General features: G+C 34.3%; 1 non-coding gene across 1 annotated transcript; it reads right to left on the reverse strand.

Annotated features, from left to right (window-relative positions):
- Positions 1-11,484: 11,484 nt before the first annotated feature.
- On the reverse strand, positions 11,485-11,590 carry LOC121207828 (small nucleolar RNA R71). The gene has a single exon (XR_005902943.1). It is a non-coding gene; the product is annotated as a small nucleolar RNA R71 (small nucleolar RNA).
- Between the last annotated feature and the right edge of the window lie 10,255 nt (positions 11,591-21,845).

A 21,845-nucleotide genomic window follows, 5' to 3' on the forward strand; every position in this document is an offset into this window, starting at 1 on the left:
ACTACGAACATTAGAAATCATAATCTTACTCCAATCATCGGCATTACGTCTGCTAGATTTAAAACCCAAATCCAATCACCACCACAAAGCATGCGGGACTTTAAGCCTTGATATAATACCAGCACAAAGCCTACGGGACTTTAGCCCGGATATAACACCAGCACGAATGCCTTCGGGACTTAGCCCGGATATAACACCAGCACGAATGCCTTCGGGACTTAGCCCGGATATAACACCAGCACGAATGCCTTCGGGTCTTAGCCCGGATATAACACCAACATGAATGCCTTCGGGACTTAGCCTGGATACAACACCAGCACGAATGCCTCCGGGACTTAGCCCGGATATAATTCTCCATTATCATGCACATATATATATATAAGAACCATTCATATCATACTTATTACTCATTTACAAAGCAAAATACTCATATCACATTTATAAAATTACAAGCCGAATATACCTATACTTACATTACTTAAACATCAACACTCAATTTCTTCGACAAAGCACATTTTCGAAAATGACAAGGCAATATAACAGCCTTTAATCCAACTTATAATTCAGGCATATCACATTCCAAGCATTCACTCTATTCCATCATTTAAAATACAAACATTATTCAATAATTTCCTAGTTCAAATTCGGCAATTACACCAATACACAAGATGATTTTTTATTATTATTGTTCATTCATTTAAACTACTTACGAATACCTTAAACTATCTCAATTATCAACCATTTGTAAATTATTCATTAAACTTGAAACAACCATATACCTCTTTCATTTTCTACCATGGCCAAAGGCTCAAGACACCACACAATTTCAAATTTGGTCATGGGTTAAGTAAAGAACTTAATAACTAACTCAAAATATGCTAAAAATCCAAGAATTATCATTCAACTTACCTTAATTTAGCTAACCACCATAGCCGAATTTCTCAAAGCTTTCCTTCTTCTAGATACGGCAATGGAGGAGCAAAATGGACTAACTTTGCTTTCTCCTCCCACTAATCAATATTTTACTTTTCTTTATTCATTATTTCTTTTTTTTTGTAATCTAAAATATTAACATAAAATAAATATAATATGTTTTGATCAATAACATGGCCGGCCACTATCTAAAAGAATTTGCTAAATTGACATGCAAGTCCACCTTTTTAATAGCATGCATAAATAGATCACCTTAAAAATTACCCATCACATTTCACAAATGTCTCACTTAAGTCCTATTTAAAATTTTCACATACAATTGACAAAATCAAAGCATGAGATTTTCACAAATGCATTTACACATATAAGAGGCATAAAATTTAACAGTTAATTATTTTTAAAAACTCGGTTTTGTGGTCCCGAAACCACTTTCTGACTAGGGTCAAATTAGGACTGTCACAACTCTCTCCCCCTTAGGGATTTTCGTCCCCGAAAATCTTATCAACAAAAATATTTTCCATTCTGAAAATGTTTTCAAAAATTTCAGAATCACAAATTTCCATTCATCACATGTATCTCTTTTTACCAACAATCTCTAAACTTTAATTCACACTGACAGATCACATTGGCAGACTATATTATGAATATCTCAACAACTTTGTCGACCGGAATTTTGTACATACTAAACTGAAGACACAGATTCTTCCTTGTTAAAAGATCGATCATGACCCGGTGACATTTCTTTTTCAGAAGACAAATAAAATTTTTATTCGGTTTGGATATCGATTCTGTCTCATAACTACTTCTATAACATCACTGATTGCTTTTATTCCATATACACAAAATTTCAACTCTGACAGATAGAACTTGTCATCTGCATATAGTTCTGAAATACGCTACAATACACAGTCACTTATACACCTGATCCATATATCTGTATTATTTATTTTAACTCAGATAAACAAACATTTCACAGTCGGAGCTCATATAAAAATCCTTTAACCCATCTGAATACCTATTCCATATAAGAACAATAATAACATTAACAGAAATTTTATATGTCCAGACATCCATAATCGAATAACTGTTACTCTGAACTCATTTTGAACTATCACGTCTCAATATACTTTTATACTTCTCAATTTCACTAGAAGAATAGACCTTGCTTAACGTTCAATACTTTTATTCCTTGGTTCAAGAAACATTCAAATTTTTCCCTCGAATATTCGAAACTGTCAAATATGCAACACTGACACAACCACAATCATCTCTAATCATCAGTCGAATAGTTCTTTTTATAATAACTTTAACATTTGTCTCTGAATCTTTAACAAATTCAATCATACATATGATCCGAGTTAAACCACACAACTGAATCAGTCTTGTCTAACAAATAATAACTTTTCAAGACCACATTTCTTTGTGCATGTTGTAACTCTTCAAATATACATTCTATTAGATCTCTTCAGATAACTAATCAAAATTCATTATCACTGCATAACTCGAAAGAACATAACACTCAATCTTTAACTCACTGATATATAAGTGAAAACCAATCCACAGGTCTGAGCTGAATTCTTTATCATTCAGACCCTTATTTATGGCCATTCCTTTCATAAGAATCAAAGAAATTCAAATATATAATCATTATAAACATAATTTTTTCAGATAAAAATATATAAGTACACTTTAGAACTGAGCCATATCTGATTATTCATATAAGAAAAATGAAAAGAAAACCAGAATACAGAAATCTAAAATACAATGTCGTATCAGAAATCCTAGAATAGAATCTCCCAGAACATACAAATAAAGATCAAAATAACTCCTCAGAGAATACCAGAAGAAGACTATAATTAATAACCTTGAAATTTCCTCTATAACAGAAATAACACATTCTTCAACATTTTTATAAGATAGAATGCAAATCAATAGAAACAGATAATAACATCATATGAATTTATCCCCGAATTCATTCCGATCATACTACCATGAATTCTCAAACAGAGGAATACGATGATACCGATTATAAACCAATCAAAATAGCAATACTTTTATAAAACATCGGAGTCAGATAACATTCTCACTTTATAGCATTTTCATCAGAAAAAGGAACAATCACACATGTGTCTCTGAGAATAAGAAATATACAGAATATTCAAAAGAAATCATCGAAATTCACTTGACTGTAATTATCCAATTCAGACACTCTTACTATTCATTCGTCATTTCGAATTCCATTCTATTTCATTCACTAATGAAAACCACTCAGGAAGAATTCCCAACAGATACATACTTAGAAATCATATTTGATTGAATTAAATTACCAGACCAACTTTCTTTTACTAAAGACAATATTCAATCTGAAGAACTTTCGGGACATTGTACAAGTCCTTCCAACCTTAATTCATTGCCAAATCGTTCTGAACTTTGCTTACTTTATCATTATCTCACTATTTAACTCTTTAATCTTTCTTTGTAAACTCGTTCTATTTCGTTCCATTGAAACATTATAATCATATCACTGGTAAGGGGGTGAGGTCGTTAAGCCTCGAAAGGGAGTTTCATATTCGAATACAATGATAAATTCATCACTCATCATCATGGTATTACACAGTTTGATTCAAACGCTTCATTCAAACATTTCAATTTTTTTTTCATCTTGTTACGAACACATTTTCACATATCTCAGTTTCACATGCAACTTTATTTCATGTGAGTATTAACAAAACATAAGTGAAATTATCACGATCCAAACTTTCATTTCTATTACTCAAATTACCAAAAAATTTCTTATCAAATTTCCACATTTAGTCTTGATCATTTGTCAATATTTATCCCATTGAAAAATGTCTTACGGTTTTGAGTACGCCGCTTACTTGATGCCATAGTCCAACTATGGTCTTATACTAACTTTGCTCTGCCCATGTTGATGCATATTTTCGATAGGTCTTACACTAGCTCATCTGTCTCATGTATTGCCATGGTCTTTTCCGTCAATTCATTATTGAACGATCGTACTCATTCCCTGCGTTCTACTCAATTTGATCTTTCATTACCATTTACTTTATACAATCTCATACATATCTTTACACTGATGCACACATATCATAAAATTCTTTTCCTACCTTTTCAATTCCATCATATCTCATATTTATTACAATCAGTTCAATATCAATTTCAGATCAATTAATAATAACTCGGTTGGAACACATCATTACCCGAGTAAAACAATTTATAAGAGACGGGAGACCTCACACTATCACACTTTACTTACGGCATGTATAGTTAGACTCTTACACTTGCTATGTTAGTCCGAGAACCGACTAAACCATAGCTCTGATACCACTAAATGTAACACTCCTAACCCGTATTCATTGTCGGAATAAGGTTATGAGGTATTACTTGACTGAACAAAACTTCTATAAGGTCAAAGATACTTACCAGACATAAATTATCAACAATGCAAACATGTCTCATTGATTTTCCATAAGAGCTCTTATAAATTTCCAAAATGACTCACTGTCAAAACGTAACCGAATATCTAATAACAATTTAACTACTATCAAGTTATAACTAAAACCTTTCACCAAATTAGTTCAATTATAAGGCTTCTCTAAACAAAATTAGCAAGCCATCTTCGCATGGCTATAATGTATACAAAGTCGAAATATCATTCTACCTATAGTTTATCCTATACATGCCTTAAACCATGATGATATACAATCTTCTCAACTCACATAAAGACTTGATAGTGTGATGATATCTCTGGCCCTTCCAACTCGAGCTAAAGTATAAACCTATAAGAAATGGAAAAGAGAACACGGAGTAAGCTTCAATGCTTAGTAAGTTTTAAATAATGCAAATAATTAATTTACTTATAGATCAATTATTCAAATTTTCAAGAAATCATTCCTAGATAATTGCCATTTTGGCTAAGTATCCATGAACATAATGCATATTTAGCAAATTCACCTCACTTGAATCTGAAATCAATTAAAACCAAATATTGAAATCACAAATAAGATCATGAAAACTCAAAAAGCATCTGATTAACAAGTTTTAACCATGTTTGCAACAAAATCACAAATTCACTACAAGCTGTCTTCCTGAGCAACAGTCACTAAATTATTTATAACTGGAGCTAAGAAACTCTAAATCAAGTTCCGTTAATTTTCTATGAAAATAGACTCATATATATTCCATCCATAAAATTTTTAGAATTTTTGGTTTGACTAATCAATACCAGATTTTTATTGAAGTTTCCCCTGTTTCACTGTTTGACTATTCTAACCACTCTTCACTACGAATCAAATTTCTCATTATACAGAATTTGAAATATATTATCATTTATTTCATTTGAAACTAGACTCATTAAGGAGTCTAAGAATATAAATTTTATCTTATAACCATTTTTGTACCATTTATAATGATTTTCTGAAGACAGAATAGGGGACCTTAAAGTCATTTTGACTCTATTCCATGCCACTTCAAATATCTCATTATTGGCAATTCTTTTGCTCACACGGTTTCTTTTATAAGAAACTAGACTCATTAAGATTTCATGAAATAATTTATTCAGCTTCTAACTCAACTCCCACAATTTATGGTGATTTTCCAAAATCACATTACTGCTGCTGTCCCAAGCAGATTTATTACCCATTCTTGCATTCATTTTATTTAACATGTATATCACCAAATCAATCTCATATAACCTTTCACCATAACCGAATACACACATACACATATGATATTTTCACATAAACTTCTCATTTCGCATTCATGATTCAATTCCGATCAATCTAACATATAAAAGTATATAATACATACCTGACCAACTTAATGTATTTGACATATTCAATGGTAGTTTACTACGAACATTCAAAATCATAATCTTACTCCAATCATCGGCATTACGTCTGCTAGATTTAAAACCCAAATCCAATCACCACCACAAAGCATGCGGGACTTTAAGCCTTGATATAATACCAGCACAAAGCCTATGGGACTTTAGCCCGGATATAACACCAGCATATTTAGCAAATTTAGCAAATTCACCTCACTTGAATCTGAAATCAATTAGAACCAAATATTGAAATCACAAATAAGATCATGAAAACTCAAAAGGCATCTCATTAACAAGTTTTAACCATGTTTGCAACAAAATCACAAATTCACTACAAGCTGTCTTCCTGAGCAATAGTCACTAAATCATTTATAACTGGAGCTAAGAAACTCCAAATCAAGTGCCGTTAATTTTCCTTGAAAATAAACTCATATATCTTCCATCCATATAATTTTCAGAATTTTTGGTTTGACCAATCAATACCAGATTTTTATTGAAGTTTCCCCTGATTCACTGTTTGACTATTCTGACCACTCCTCACTACGAATCAAATTTCTCATTATACAGAATTTTAAATATGTTATCGTTTATTTCATTTGAAACTAGACTCATTAAGGAGTCTAGGAATATAAATTTTATCTTATAACCATTTTTTTATCATTTATAATGATTTTCTGAAAACAGAACAGGGGACCTCGAAGTCATTTTGACTCTATTCCACGCCACTTCTAATATCTCATTATTGGCAATTCTTTTGCTCACATGGTTTCTTTTATAAGAAACTAGACTCATTAAGATTTGATGACATAATTTATTCAGCTTCTAACTCAACTCCCACTATTTATGGTGATTTTCCGAATTCATGTTACTGCTGCTGTCCCAAGCAGATTTATTACCCATTCTTGCATTCATTTTATTTAACATGTATATCACCGAATCAATCTCATATAACCTTTCACCATAACCGAATACACACATACACATATGAGATTTTCACATAAACTTCTCATTTCGCATTCATGATTCAATTCCGATCAATCTAACATATAAAAGTATATAATACATACCTGACCAACTTAATGTATTTGACATATTCAATGGTAGTTTACTACGAACATTCGAAATCATAATCTTACTCCAATCATCGGCATTACGTCTGCTAGGTTTAAAACCCAAATCCAATCACCACCACAAAGCATGCAGGACTTTAAGCCCGGATATAATACCAACACAAAGCCTACGGGACTTTAGCCCAGATATAACACCAGCACGAATGCCTTTGGGACTTAGCCCGGATATAATTCTCCATTATCATGCACAGATATATATGTCATAACACATTAGCATTTCATTTACATTACTTGAACACAAGCGCAACGTGCTTATCAACCATTCCACTTTTGGCTCAATAGCCACATACAAAGAACACGATTTCGTTTCGCTATCCAACATGATTTCTATAACCATTCGGCTACAAGTCATATGTTCAAATTATTTATCCCACTACGTAATTCAAGTAGAACCAATAGGTCACAATTTATTTATTATGCTTATATACCATGATTTTATCAAATCATAAGCTAAGTTTCATTACTCAAAGACTTACCTCGGATATTTTTGAACAGTGGCGAATAGGCTATTCGATTGCTTTCTCCTTTCCCTTATCAGATCTAGATCCTCTTTGCTCTTGAGCTTAATTTAAAACAATTGAATTCATTTAATTTCTAATCAAATAGGCGATTTAATATAATACATGTATATTATAAGGTTGAGGTACATATGACTTAATGATTAACTATCAAACACCATATGCATATATATATATTCTCTAGTCATGCACAACCAAACATCTTACTTAGGCATTAACAACTTTATAGTTATATGCATATCTATGTTAAGACCAATTATATATTTAATAAATTCTACAAATATGGTTATTTATAATGACTAAATACCATTATATCTCAAGTCATACTTATAAGCACATCCACCTAAATACATTCGTACTTAAACATCATTCTGACTTAATACTCATATAGTCACTAACATATTATTAATCACTTCCAAAGCCAAGAAGACATATTTAAACTTAAAACATTTTTCACTCAAATGCAAAACTCATGTATCGAAATAATATTTCACATACATATACTAATCATTTAAAGAATATATTTCATTGTATATATGCACATTTATAAGAACCATTCATAACATACTTATTACTCATTTACAAAGCAAAATACTCATATCACATTTATAAAATTCCAAGCCGAATATACCTATACTTACATCACTTAAACATCAACACTCAATTTCTTTGACAAAGCACATTTTCGAAAATGACAAGGCAATATAACAGCCTTTAATCCAACTTATAATTCATGCATATCACATTCCAAGCATTCACTCTATTCCATCATTTAAAATACAAACATTATTCAATAATTTCCTAGTTCAAATTCGGCAATTACACCATTACACAAGATGATTTATTATTATTGTTCATTCATTTAAACTACTTACAAATACCTTAAACTATCTCAATTATCAACCATTTGTAAATTATTCATTAAAATTGAAAACAACCATATACCTCTTTCATTTTCTACCATGGCCGAATGCTCAAGACACCACACAATTCCAAATTTGGTCATGGGTTAAGTAAAGAACTTAATAATTAACTCAAAATATGCTAAAAATCCAAGAATTATCACTGAACTTACCTTAATTTAGCTAACCACCATAGCCGAATTTCTCAAAGCTTTCCTTCTTCTAGATACGACAATGGAGGAGCAAAATGGACTAACTTTGGTTTCTCCTCCCACTAATCAATATTTTACTTTTCTTTATTCATTATTTCTTTTTTTTTGTAATCTAAAATATTAACATAAAATAAATATAATATGTTTTGATCAATAACATGGCCGACCACTATCTAAAAGAATTTGCTAAATTGACATGCAAGTCCACCTTTTTAATAACATGCATAAATAGATCACCTTAAAAATTACCCATCATATTCCACAAATGTCTCACTTAAGTCCTATTTAAAATTTTCACATACAATTGACAAAATCAAAGCATGAGATTTTCACAAATGCATTTACACATATAAGAGGCATAGAATTTAACAGTTAATTATTTTTAAAAACTCGATTTTGTGGTCCCGAAACTATTTTCCGACTAGGGTCAAATTAGGGCTGTCACATTTTGCCCACACAGGCAGAGACATGGGTGTGTGTCTCAACCGTGTTGATCAAGGGCCATTTGGAAATGAGCCTGGGCAGACCACATGGTTGCACACACGGACGTGTGCTAGGTCGTGTGGCCAAGTCAGTTTCGACCATAGGCTAGACACACGGGGCGTGTGGTCAGCTCTAGCCAAGCAATTTTCACACATCCTGGCACACAGGCGTGTCTTGTGGCCGTGTGGATAAGTCAGTATGTATGCCTTTTTTTGACACGGTCTAAAAACACGAGTGTGTCTAATTCTGTGTAAGGCACACGGCCTGTTCACACGGGCGTATGACCTGTACAAATTTTAAAATTTTTTAAGTTTCAAAAATTTTTGTATGAACTCGATTTAGTCCCGATCCCTTTCTAAAGCATATTTAAGGTCTTGTTAACCTATGTAAAGGACTCTGTAATGATTTATGATAAACCATAATATATACGTATTTTTATCCCATGCTTGGCATATTTTTGGATGATTTATCAAAAGATTTAGTGAATTTGATGCTCCTAATCCTTTAAATTCTTGTTTTATTCTTACGTAAGCATAAGAAGGTGAAAAGAGCAAAAAACGGGCCAAAATGGACAAAATGGGCTTATCTCAGTATTTCACATGGCCTAAGCACTTCCACACGGGTAAACCACATGCCTGTGTGAGGCACACGGGCAAACCGCCTATGTGTCATGGCGTGTCAACTAAAAACAGAATTACATACGATTTAAGCACCTTCACACAGGCGTGGCACACGGCCGTGTCCTTGTCGAGCCCAAGTCTAATTCTATTCAGAAAAAGGCTAATTTGGAGGGTTTTGAAGCATTCCAAAGTTTATATAAACACCTTAGAAGAGGATTAAAACGGACGCAGAGTAGAAAGCAGAAAATACTTGAAGAACAACCATCGGAGTCAACTCGGAAGCAGGATCTCCTTCAAGACTGAAGATCTCCATTCAATTTCCTTAAAAGTTCTTTGGGTTTCTTTATGTTTTGTTGTTGTCAGAATTTTGAGATGTTTTCCTCTATTGTTATGAGCTAAATTCCCTAAATACCTAAGGTAGTTGAAACCTAAGACGGATCTTCTTACTACTTGAATTATATGATAAATACTTGTTCTTATTCTTAATTGTGAGATTTAATCCTTGTTTTAATATTTCAGGATATTAATTCAGGTTTTAATGTGCTTATTCAGTAGAGCAAAAGTCCCTGTTTAAGAGTAGATCCTCCATAATTAAGCGGAGTTACATGCAATCCTAGAGATAGGACGATATAAATTTGCCGGATTAGAGTCAAATCTAATAAGGGAATCCATAGATCGAGTTAATGCGACAATGGGGGTTTTAATTAGAAAGAGATTTCGATTAATCAACCTAGAGTCAATTGTTTTTAGTCTCGAGAGAAATATTAACATAAATCAGGGATTTCTACGGATTAAGTCAAGTGAATAAATCATATAATTCAGAAATAATAAGTGAAGTCTAGGTGGATTCTTCCTTGGGTATTGTCTTCTCCATCTATTTTCTAAACAGTATTTTTCAACTTTTATCTCTGTCGTAATCTTAGTTAATTAGATAATTAGTTTTAGTTAAAACATTCCTTTAATTGTTAGGCTAGATAATAAAAATATAGTAATTACTAGTACTTTTAGTCCTTGTGGATACGATATTTTCAGTCTCACCATAACTATACTATTGTTCGATAGGTGCGCTTGCCTTAGTCGATTTTTTAGTTAGTTTAGCGACCATTAAGCATCGTTGTCGGAGACTAAGATATTAGGAACGCTTGATTTTTTTTACTTTAGCCATTTTTACTTTTATTGCAATTTAATTTTTGTTTTAGTTTAATTTTTCTTTTCTAAATTTTTCTTTTTAATTGCTTCTGGCAGGTGTCTCTAGTTTATGACTAGGAGGAACCCGTCAGGACCTTTGCTTTTTGACAGTGAGATCGAGAGTACAGCTCGTAGAAACCGAAGAGAAATAAGGCGAAGTCTACAATACATAGAGGAAGAGCGACAGGACGATATCCATACTACAACCGAGGAGATGGCTGATAATCAGAATAATCCGCTACCTCTTGTGGTTGCTGCAAATCCAGTAAATCAGAATCCTGCTCCTCGTACTATGTATGATTATGCTAAACCTACTTTAATAGGAACTGAACTGAATATAGTTAGACTTGCTGTTGCTGCAAATAAATTTGAACTGAAAGCTAACACTATTCAAATGATACAACAATTTGTTCAGTTTGATGGTTTGTAGGATGAGGATCCAAACACTCATTTAGTAAATTTTCTGGAATTCTGCGACACCTTTAAGATCAATGGCATTTCTGACGATGCCATTCACCTTTGGTTGTTTCCCTTTTCATTAAGGAATAAGGCTAAACAGTGGTTGAACTTGTTACCACAGGGATCAATCACTACTTGGGAGCAAATAACCGAAAAATTTTTACTCAAATATTTTTTGCTAGCTAAAATGGCTAAATTTAGGAATGATATCTCTTCTTTTGTGCAGATGGATTAGAAACACTATATGATGCATTAGATAGATACAATGATTTATTGAGAAGGTGCCCTCACCATGGATTACCTTTATGGCTACAGGTTCAAACTTTCCACAATAGTTTGAACCCCTCAATGAGACAGATGGTCGATGCAGCGGCCAGTGAAACCTTAAATAATAAAACACATGATGAGGCTTATGAGTTCATTAAAGAGATGTCACTGAATAATTATCAGTGGCAAGTCATGAGGACAAAGCATAATAAAGCAGCCAGTGTTTTCAACCTCGACACGGTAACCATGTTATCAAACCAGGTAGAGCTTTTAAATAAAAAGATTGATGGCTTATGTGTTTCTACACAGGTGCATCTGGTGATGCAGTGTGATACAAATGGAGGAGGGATAAATAATCCAAAGTGCCTAGCCTACGACCATAGTATTATGAACGAACAAGTCAACTGTAAGGGTAACAATTTTAGACCACAAAATAATCCATATAGTAATACTTACAATGTAGCTTGGAGGAACCATCCCAAATTCTCTTGGGGTGGTCAAGGAAATCAAAGACCACCACCACCTCCAAGATTCCAACAACAACCATACCAGCAAGAGAAAAAGCTGAACCTTGAAGAGATGATGATGAAGTTTATTTTAGTGGCGAAAACCCATTTTCAAAACACTGAAACTACAATTAAAAATCAACAGGCATCGATTCAAGAACTCAAGAACCAAATAGGATAGAAGGCTAAGTTGATCTCTAAAAGTCCACAAGGTAGCTTGCCCAGTAACACAGAATCTAACCCAAGGGAGCAACTTCATGCCATCACTGTGCGCGACGAAGAAGGGTTAGTTGAATCTAAATGTGAAACAAGGCACGAAGCTATGATAAGTAATGGCAAGGATGAGATGAATCATGGTACACAGAAGCCGGTAAGCAAAGAGTATAAACCTTGTATACCAGATCCTAATTTAAAAAGGAAAGACGCACAGACGAACAATTCAGTAAATTCCTTAAACTACTTAAAAAGTTACATATTAACTTACAGTTTATTGAAGCTCTTTCGCAGATGCCCAACTCAGTTAAATTTTTAAAGGAGCTATTATCAAACAAACAAAAGTTAGATGAGTCATCACTTGTGGAGTTAAATGCAGCCTGCTCAGCTATTCTACAAAACAAGCTACCCAACACACTGAAAGATCTAGGGAGTTTTACAATTCCTTATTTAATTGGTAGTTTGAATGTTAACAATGCTTTAGCTGATTTAGGAGCAAGTATTAATGTTATGCCTTATAAAATGTTTAAACAACTAGGTCTTAGGAAACCCAAACAAACTAGGGTGAGCGTTCAATTGGCTGATAAAACCATTAGATTTCCTAAGGGTATAATTGAGGATGTGCTCGTTAAAATCGATAAATTTATATTTCTAGTAGACTTTGTTGTTTTAGACATGGATGAGGATAGTGACATTCCTTTAATTTTAGGATGACCTTTTTTAGCAACTGCTAGGACTATTATTGATGTCAGTACAGGTGAGTTAATACTTTTGGTAGGCGATGACATGATTAAACTCCAAGCTCGTGATCCTGTCAAAAAGACTAGTGATCAAGATGTTTACATTAGTTAATGTGAGTAACCTTGTTGTTCAACCCTCTTCACAAGAAAAACTTTCGAGAAGTACAAATGAGCCACATTCTAGTCCATGCAATGACAAGACTAACCATGAAGAGCAAAGGCTACAGATCGAGGAACTAGATGAATGGCGAACACAGGATAAGGAGAAATTGAGAATACACGATGAATCAAGGCAATGCCATGACAAACTTAAAGGTGAATCGAATCAACTTAAGGTTGGAGACAAAGTACTGTTAGATGAAGCAAACTCTCGTGTTGCCACTTCTGAACCTAATAGAGAAATCCCATTTACGGTACTCAACATTTTCCCATACAGTTTAGTCGAGGTAACTCATTCTAAATTCGGCACTTTTAAGGTAAACAGTACTCTTTTAAAACCTTATTTTGATAAAATTGATAGTAGGGATGAGGAGTTTCAACTCCTTGAACCACCATGACCGTGCAAATATGAGGTGAGTCAAGCTTAGACTATAAACAAGTGATTTCGGGAGGAAACCTGAGCACTAACACCACTAACCCGTTTATTTATCTATTTTTCGTGTTTTTTTTATACAGGTATAGTAACCCACACGGCCTAGGCACACGGGCGTGTCCTTGGCCGTGTGGAAACAGGGCTTAAAATTATCCAAACTCGACAGACACAGGCTAAAAAAGGAGACACGGGCGTGCGACACACCCGTGTGGACCACACGGCCTGGACGCACGGGCGTGTTCTAGGCCGTGTGAAAACTGGAGATAAATTTTCAAATTTTAAACAGGTCAGAGATATACACAGGTGAACCACACGGCTGTGTGTTCGGACACACGGGGATGTGGGAGACGACACGGGCGTGGGAGAACCGAACAAAGTAGCACACAGTCGTGCAATACACGGGTGTGTCCCAGGCCGTGTGATGAATAGGTATTCAGTATTACCGATTAACACGGGCTAAACTCGAGCCACACAGGTGTGTGACACGGTCGTGTGGCCCAACACGGGGCCTTAACACGATCGTTCCCCTATTTTAACCCTCAAAAACATAATTTTTATTTTGTCTTCTTATTTCTCAAACCCTCCCAACCAACTCACAGCCCCCCCTTTCCCCTCACCACCGACCACCTCCTTCCTCCCTCTCCACATGTAACACCCTTTACCCGTATCTGAGGCCGGGCTAAGGTACGAGGTGTTACCAGACAAACATACAAATATTAAACTAAAATACGAGCCATAAAATTGTATTCATATTTCAAAGCGTTCATTCTCTCACATATAGTCTCTTATTTGAGTCTACGGAGCCCAAAACATACTTTAGAAAGGGTTTGGGACTAAACCGAGAACTTACGAAAATCTTGGAAATTTCATGCTTTAAGGCTCCACACGCCCGTGTCCCAAAGTCGTGTTCCATACACGGCTGAGACACATGGTCGTGTCTCTGCCTGTGTGGAATATACCTAGGCTATTTTCCAAGCTTTGGTCAACCTTGATCTCTTACACACTTATACAAAATCAAAAGCATATAACATGGTATTCATTTAATGATTAAACATCCCCAATTAAACCACAAACATAGCATTTGTATGTCATCATACATGTGTCTCTCATACTCATTTTACCTTGTTTATTATAGTACCACTTATACATTTATACCAAGATTATCATCTTACCAAATATATTCAGCTTAATCATCAAGCATTCATATTTAAAGCTAGATCATATCTTTATAAAATACTACGATTCAGATGCGCAGAATAACATGTTTGCCTGAAACATTTCAATTCAATTCCATACCCAACAAGCATTACATTGAGACTAGTCATATATATATATACATGTCATGATACATAACATTCTCTTTTTGTTTTCTTATAAACACATATCATTTATTTCATTATATCAATATTTCATATACCATAGTTTCCATGTATTCCACATATATTTATTTTCCTCCTCCTCCTCTCCATTCCACATCCTTAATGTATATAGCATTCTTGTAAGTACGATTTCACAATTTACTAATAAATGTTCACATCAAACTGTCCACATGAGTCATAGTCACTTAATTATTTATACTTCGAGCTACAGAGCTCCAAATTAAGATCTTTAAATTTCCCCTAAAACTAGAATCACATATCTTTCCACCATAAAATTTTCATAATTTTTGGTTTATCCAATTAGTACAGTTTATTCATTAAAATTTCCCCTGTTTCACTTTCTAACAGTTCTGACCTCTCTTCACTAAAAATTATTATCTCACAGTACAGAACTCAGATAATGTTCTTGTTGATTTATCTTGAAATAGACTCATTATTGATTTTAAAAATATAATTTTGAGCCTCTAATTATTTTTATCCAAATTTTTGTGATTTTCCAAAGTCAGAACAGGGGATCACATAATCATTCTGAATCAGTCTCACAAAAACATAAATATCTAAAAATATAGGATTCCTTTGCTTGCTATGTTTCTTTTATATGAAATAGACTCATTAAGCTTTAATTTGATATCTCATTCAGTCTCTTATTCAATTTCTAATATTTTTGGTGATTTTTCAAAATTCACGTCACTGCTACTGTCCAAAACAGTTTTATTGCTAATTCACTCTTTCACACTTTCTTTGTATTAACCTCATTTTAACATACATATCACAAATCATTTTCACCACATTTCATACATCACAAGTATAGGCCCATGATCACAAGGTCACCATAAAATCATCCTCATGTATAACTTACTTGTTTATAACCTTACCACATCCTAGTCACTTAATGAACATATCATTCACATAACCAAGTTCTTGCACTTATTCATCACAAAACTCACAAAGCAATACATAGAGAGTCTCCCGTTGAACACTTCGGATCAATCCTCGATACTTGGTGGTTTCAGCACATAGCTCCACCCATCATATAGTTCGTCTCTCTTGTACACATGGTGAACACTTAGTACCACCCATGTGACCTAGCCAGTTTATCTCGTAGCTCTCTTGTCTACATGGTGTCCTTCACTTGGAACCACGCATGAGACCTAGCTACATATATCCCGTAGCTCTCTTGTCTACATGGTGTACACATAGTATCACCCATGCGACCTAGCTACATCATAATTTCTTGTAGCTCTCGTGTACACATGATGTGCACTCAGCACTATACATGTGACCTAGCTACATACCATCTGTATCATCCAATCTTTCCGAATGTTCAACCGGGATTTCTCTCTCTTTTCCAACAATTTCACCAATCAAGTAATTATCCACAAACATATTTCCAATATTTTTATAAAATATCATAATACAAGTAATAGTGATGTATTACATACATATAAACTTACATCTCATTTAATATCAACGCAATAACATTAAATTACACATTGTCTTATTACAAATCATATGAACTTACAATTTCCCATAATATCCATAATCATAGAAATCACATTTATGTATGATAATTCAATGCACTTCATGTACCATAGACATATTTTTAAATCAATTCATAAACTTGGCACCATAATCATTTAATTTAACATAATTCAATTAATTCACTAAATTTAACTTTTAAATATAAATACAGCATTATTGTTGTATTATTATCATACCAACTTACATACTTTCAACACCTCGGAGATCATAGTAAATATATCAATTTTACATTGAAACATGCATAAATTAATGCTTATTATACATATGAACTTACCTTGATATTAAAACGGCCATTTTACCAACTTTCCCAATTTTCGATTTTTCTCTCATTCTAGGTTCAAATCTCGTTTTCCGGGATCTAAAACATCATATTTTACTTATTTAATTAATTTACTATTCAAAATAGTCCTTAACTCAAACTTCGGAAAATTACAATTTTGCCCCTAAACTTTTGCATATTTACACTTTTTCCCATAGGCTCGGGAATTAAACTTCATCCCTTATTCTTTTGTTTTATGACATGATGATCACTTTTCCCTTCTATGGCAACATCAAATTCTCACTCTAACATATACTTATGACTATTAGGTATTTTTACCGATTAAGCCCTTTTGCTCGTTTTCACTTAAAATCGAGTAGCACAAGTTGTCTAACATAATTTAAAACCTCATATTGTAGCATAAAACACCAGAATACACAAATTTTACCTATGGGTATTTTTCAAAATATGAACCCTAGGTTGAATTATTGCTAACATAAGCTAAATCAAGTTAAAGGGACTCCAAAACGTAAAGAACTTGAAAAACGGTGTTAGAACGGACTTACAATTGAGCTTGGGAAGCTTGAAAACCCTAGCCATGGAGTCTCCCTTGGTATACACGTCCATGGTGAAGAAGATGAGCAAAATTGGCTTTTAATTTTGTATTTTAATTCATTTTACCCCTAAATGACCAAAATACCCTTACTACTAAACTTTCCAAAAATTCCATCCATGTCCAATTTTTGTCCATAACTTAGAAATTGGTCAAATTTCTATTTAAGACCTCCTAATTAATATTTCAAATCAATTTCATACTAGAAACTTCTAGAATTCAAGTTTTGCAACTTCTTCAATTTAGTCCCTAATTTCGAATTAAGCACTTTATGCATAGAATTTCTTCACGAAATTTTCACACAATCATGCAATCATATCATAGACCTCAAAATAATCATAAATAATTATTTATATCTCAGATTTTGTGGTCCTAAAACCTCTGTTCCAACTAGACCCAATTTTGGGCTATTACACCACAATTGTCGACCGGCAGCCAATCCCCTTTCCCTTTCTTCCCTTCTTCCCCTTTCTTCTTCCTTTCCCCCAACTTTGTTTTCCTTTTCCCTTACCCGTACGGCCTCCAACCACCGCAAGCCTCCTTGACCCACTGTCGTCTGCACCTCCGCCCGTGGTTCCTCCTTTTACCCCCACTTTTATGTTATTTCAATTTGGTACACCTAGATTAGTTAGCGTTTATTTTTAGATGTATTCACATAGCTTATTATATATATTAGGATCTTGATGCTATTGAATATTTCTTGATGGTGGTTTCATTATGTGCATTATTATGCATCACTTGCTTTTTAGATTCTTTTACAGGTCAATGTCGTTAATATTTCTCTTGTTTAGTTTAATTAAGATTTTGATTGCTTATGGGCTCATATCTATGTTAATTTCGTCAATTGCTTTCTTGCAGATTTGTTATGATGAACACTCATGGCAAATCCAAAGTTGCCTTTCTCGCTTGAAAAAATGGAAGGGTCATGGCGCAACCTCCTCAAGCGCCTCAACCGAAGCTCGTCACTTCTGCTTCGATTTTCGTCAGGCCCATAGGACGACTTGTTTCAGCTTTTGAATGTGCGACTGCTAGGTTTGGGCCGATGTATTGACTGGGCCGCATTGGAGCAGGTCTGACTAGCTGACGAGGTCTGTGCTTTCATTACCACTGCCTCATGGGATCGGTTCTTTGCAATTATCGAGCCCACCTATTAGAGCTTACCGTGGAGTTTGGACTACTTTCCATCTACAGCATGTGATGAAACCCATGACGAGCTGTACTATTGCTTTCTGACTTGGTGGCTTAGTGCGACATATAAGCATCCCTGAGTTTGGCACAGCTTTGGGTATCTACACTGATAAGTTTATAGGTGCCGATAACTTTTGTCACCTCTACCATCACATCTATTACTCACCTTCATGTTGTTGGACCAATCTCACAGCTAGTCAGATCCGTTATGATGTGAGTTGCTTGAAGGCGACATCTCTTTCTCTGGCTCTACGATACATCCATGCCTTATTAGCTCACACATTGACTTGTAAGAGAAAGAGCACAGGAGTTGTAAGCACTACTGACGCATACTATCTTTGGAGCATGGCGACTGGTCACATTTTTATTTGGCATACTTCATAGCGTGGCTTTTCGCCATCAGACGAACCGCCATAGGAGGGGTCCCATTTGTCTTGGTCCCTACGTGACTCGTCTTGCTCGACACTTCGGCCTCTTCGATACTCCAGAGATGTCATCGACACTCACACTAGTAGGCCAGATGGCTCCTCAGGGAATTTCTAGTATTATCCACATGAGGATGATAGAGCGACGCCATGGATTTGACCACCTTAGTACAGACTTTTTCACTCTGATGACCAGGATGAGCCAGAGGACATTACCGATGATGTCCCTCCCCCTCACGAGGACCCACACCCATCGCCACCATCGAGTCACCGATCTCCTGTTGCTATCGTGACCAATATATCCCAGTGACTCACTCGCTTCGAGCAACAGTGTTTTGTGAGGTTCGACAGCAGCGAGGCAAATCTGCAACAGATCTGGCAATACTTCATATCTCGCCTCTACCACCACCACCTCGTGATGCTGATGCATCTGATGATGAAGACCTCTAAGTCCTTTTATTTTATTTATTTTTGAAGAATTATGTTTTATATTTGAACTATGTTAAAGATTATCAAGTAATCCCTTAATTCTCTTCCATAGTGGTTATTAGTAACTCAGAATCATGCCTTTCATTAGACTTATCTACAACTCTAGCTGTCATTATTCCAAGGATTTCATCAAAAAAATTCAAGACAGTTTTGCTTCTCTCCCTATCTTCTTATTTTATGCTTATATTATTATTATCTATCTTCGTACATTGAGAACAATGTATATTTTAAGTGTAGGGAGGTTATTTATATGTTTATTATAAAATCCCTGAATTTTTATCTCGTTTTCAAATAATTTCTCATATTATTATTATTGTGAATTCTGATTGATTTATAATTTTTGTTGATATGTTTTGAATTAAATCATCGGTAATTGTACATTGATTGTTTAACCTTAAGATATTAGAGAATCAAGCATGATAAGTTACTTTTGAGAATTAAATTGCTAGGTTGTTTCCCTGAATTGAGTATTATCTTGATGTTCTGAATTCACAGGATTAACATCAAAAGCCATAATTTTTGTAGATCTTGAGTCTTTAGAGCATATATCCTCTCTTGCTCACTTTATTGTTGCTTATAAGTGTGTCAATACTGATTTGTTATTCTAGAACTGCTCGATTATACATGTCGAGACCACACCATTGATTTGATATACCGAGATGATAAAGGCACTTAGGTTTTAACCCACTTACCCCATAAAAAGCCTACCCACATAATGACCCTTAGTGAACCTCTTTGAGCCTTAACCATTGTTTCTTGATTTTCCCCTTAATGTTAACCCACAACTTAACCCTTTTTGATTCGTTAAGAATTTCTCCCTTTTCATTGACTCTTTTTTATCGAGATTTGATTTGATTAGTTACCTATCTAATGTTTGTTCATTCCAGTTGCTAAATTATATCTATTATGTACTTTCCATTATTGTACTTGCTCTTATCTTAAAGAAAAAAATGTTATTTAATTCATATAATTACATAATGTTATAAAGAGCTTGGATAAGTTAAATTATTATTCGAGAAAGAAAGCTCAATTCATTAGTTTGGATAGTCTTAATTCTGGCAATTCTTGTAATTCAGTAATTAGCTTTATTATTCTAAGTTTGGTAACTTATTAAATTAATCTCGATTCAAACCCTCTTTTTCAGCCTTTATCCACACCTTTAACTCAAGCCCCATTACAACCCTGCAAAAGACCTTTTGATTTGGTGTATCATTTCATTTATAGTGAGGGAGATTTGATTTCATGGAAGCCTGTTGTAATAACTTTTCATGTTGACTATTGAGTGCTAATTATTGAACCTTAAACACTTGAGTGATTTGAGTGAATCTTTAGAGAGGATGTCAACTCTGTCAATTTGAATTAAAGGTAATTATTTAGAGAATGGGAATACCTATGATTTTTATGATAAAACGCTCAAACTTGGATTGTTTGAAACTTTGATGTTCTTTAGTTGAATTATCAATGTATGATTATTTGCGGATCATTTCAAATCATTATTGATGAGAAGCGGAACATTCGAATCATTATTGTTGGAATATAAGTTGAGAAGAATTTATTTTGATTATGAGTTGAGGATTTTGCTTGAGGACAAGCAAATGCTTAAGTTGGGGATATTGATAAACCATAATGTATACATATTTTTATCCATGCTTGGCATACTTTTAGATGATTTATGATAAGATTTAGTGAATTTGATGCTCCTAATCCTTTAAATTCATGTTTATACTTAGGTGAGCATAGGAAGGTGGAAAAAAAAAGAAACGGGCCAAAAACGGACAAAATGGCTTATCTCAGTATTTCACACGCCTAGGCACTTCCACACGGGTAAACCACACGACGGTGTGAGGTCCATGACAGACCACAACACTCGTGTGTCATGGCCGTTTCAACTAAAAACCAACTCAGAATTACACTCGGTTTGAGCACCTTCACATGGCGTGGCACACGGCTGTGTCCATGCGGCCCAAGTCAATTCTACCGAAAAGGCATTTGGTTGAACATTAGTCATAAACACCCAGGAGGATTCTAATGAACGAAAAACGAAGCAGCTATCGAGTTAGCTCGGAAGTGGGATCTCTTCAAGACTTATGATCTCCACTCAATCTTAAAGTCTTTGGTTTTTATGTTTTGCCCAATTAGATGTATCTCATTATTATGAATAAATTCCCAAATACCTAGGAATTAAACAAAGATATCTTATTACTATTGATTATGATAAATATTGTCTTATCTTAATGTGAATTAATATGTTAATATTCAAGATAAAATTCATTGATGTATATCAGTGAGCATATAAGCTTGATTGAAGAGTACAGTCCTCCAAATTAAGGCGGAAGTTGCA

Source organism: Gossypium hirsutum, chromosome A01, assembly GCF_007990345.1.
Source record: "Gossypium hirsutum isolate 1008001.06 chromosome A01, Gossypium_hirsutum_v2.1, whole genome shotgun sequence".
NCBI lineage: Eukaryota > Viridiplantae > Streptophyta > Magnoliopsida > Malvales > Malvaceae > Gossypium > Gossypium hirsutum.